The sequence below is a fragment of the Phocoena phocoena genome, chromosome 8 (assembly GCF_963924675.1).
Source record: "Phocoena phocoena chromosome 8, mPhoPho1.1, whole genome shotgun sequence".
Classification (NCBI taxonomy): Eukaryota; Metazoa; Chordata; class Mammalia; order Artiodactyla; family Phocoenidae; genus Phocoena; species Phocoena phocoena.
In genome coordinates this window covers 21,280,868-21,283,089 of record NC_089226.1, presented here as the reverse complement: position 1 = coordinate 21,283,089, position 2,222 = coordinate 21,280,868, and the positions used below count along the sequence as shown (strand labels likewise).

Below are 2,222 nucleotides of genomic sequence, written 5' to 3'. Positions count from 1 at the left end.
ATATTCTGCGGCTCATACCATAAGGTTTTCATAAAAAGGAAATAAAAGTTGAAATGTTTTATTTATCAGCCACCAATAACAGTGGCTATTTGGCCAACCACCAAAACAAGATGAAATTGGTGGCTGCCTGAAGAAGAAAGAACTAGAAAAGCCAGAGGGATACCACCAATCTGGAGAGCCCGTGAAGAAGCTGGTCAAAATGGGGTCATCTAATCTACTGCTCTCTTGGCCCTTCTGCAAATCTTCTCTGCTATGTCTGGAGGAGGTTTTATTTGCTTGCTAGAGCTGCCATAATAAAGTACCACAGACTGGGTGGTTTAAACAACAGAAATTTATTTTCTCATACTGTGGAGACTAGAAGTTGAAGATCAAGGTGTTAGTAGCATTAGTTTTTTCTGAGGGCCTCTCTCCTTGGCTTGCATGCCTTCCCCTCTTTGTCTTTACATGGTCTTTTCTCTAACCTCCTCTTCTTTTTTTTCCTTTGGCCTTGCCACAAGGCTTGTGGGATCTTATTCCCTGACTGGGGATCGAACCCAAGGCCCCTGCATTGGAAACATGGAGTCCTAACCACTGGACCACCAGGGAATTCCCTCTAATCTCCTCTTCTTATAAGAACACCAGTCATACTAGATTAGGGTCCACCTATATGACCTCATTTTACCTTAATTACCTTTTATAAAGTTTCTCTCTCCAAAGTTATTTTCTGAGGTACTAGGATTAGGACTTCAACACACAAATTAGGGTGGGAAGGGACCAAATTCAGCTCATGACAGAGGTCAACCTGGTGTTCACAGAAGCACCAGTGAATTCCTGATAAAAGCCACAGCCAGGGCTTCCCTGGTGGCACAGTGGTTGAGAGTCTGCCTGCCGATGCAGGGGACGCAGGTTCGTGCCCCAGTCCGGGAGGATCCCACATGCCGCGGAGCTGCTGGGCCCGTGAGCCATGACCACTGAGCCTGCGCGTCTGGTGCCTGTGCTCCGCAACGGGAGAGGCCACAACAGTGAGAGGCCCGCGTACCGCAACCAAAACAAAACAAAACAAAAAGCCACAGCCAATCAATCCAGGAGCCAAGAAATAGGACTGTGACTACCTCCTCTCTTGGCTGACTTACAACCCTGCAGATTCAAAGCTTCACCCAGTACAGGTGACCAAACATAACCTGATTTGGCCATCCGCACCTCCTACATGAGCCCCCTTATCACTTCCCTCCCCCCAGCACTGATACCACCTGAGGTTTCTGTGTTTGAGCCAAGGGCAAGAGAGGTGTCGATGTGGAAAAAAATAAAGAGACATGTCTCCCTCGGGACTACAATGGGAAATGACATCAATGGAGGCTATTTCTAAGGAGGCCCACTGGCTTGCTTCCCAAACTCCTAAGCAGAACATAGAAAAAGGTCCAAATTCCCTGGCTAAATGGAGGAGAGCCAAGCCACCAGCAAGCACCAGCAGTGGGCTGCTGACTGCCAGCCAAAGCGACGTGCTGCTAGACAGGAACCAACATGGAGCAAAAAGAGAGGCCTGGCAGCAGGACGGCCTTCCCCTCAACATGGCCCTGGCTTCTGGCTTGTGCAGGGTCATGAGTCCTGAGCGGCCTCAGTTCCCAGGATTGCTCTTCACTGTTGGGTGTCAGTTGGCTAAATGTCATATTAGAAAAGAGTACAGGATGTGAGGTTCCAGATGAACTGAGTCATTGTCACCAGACTTGGCTTGGCTTGGCTACCCAATGCCAAGACGGCAGTGGGGGGATGTTGCTGACTCAGTGCAGGGAAGCCCAGGGACATGCAGGTACAGGAGTGGTTGGGGGTGGAACAAGCCCACTGCAGACAACTGGAGTGGCCTAGAGACACTCAGAGCTCAACCAGCAAGCTGCAGTCCAGTTGTCTAGGGACAGGAAGCTCCTAGGCAGGCTTCTCAGCTGCCCCTGATCCAGGTCTCAAGGTACAGAGTCCTGGGGGACTGGCAGAAACCAGACGCTGACTGCTCCAGGAGATATTAAAGCTTCTTCCGAAATCATCCCAAGCAGATCAGATGACCTGCACCTCAATCTCATCCTGAAATTGCATCTGAGGCAGGGTAGACCAAGCTAAGCTAGCTCTGGAGCTAGAACTCAGGGGATAAGAGCCAACAACCTTCCCTGGACCAAGAAGCATCCTGGGCTTTGCCTAAAGAAAGGCGCATTCTGCACACAACGATTATAAGCCTAAGAATAGAGAGAAAAAAA

General features: G+C 49.6%; 1 non-coding gene across 1 annotated transcript; it reads right to left on the bottom strand.

The window, feature by feature from the left end:
* Positions 1-512: 512 nt before the first annotated feature.
* TRNAW-CCA (transfer RNA tryptophan (anticodon CCA)) lies at positions 513-585 on the bottom strand. Its single transcript has one exon. It is a non-coding gene; the product is annotated as a tRNA-Trp (tRNA).
* Positions 586-2,222: the final 1,637 nt, after the last annotated feature.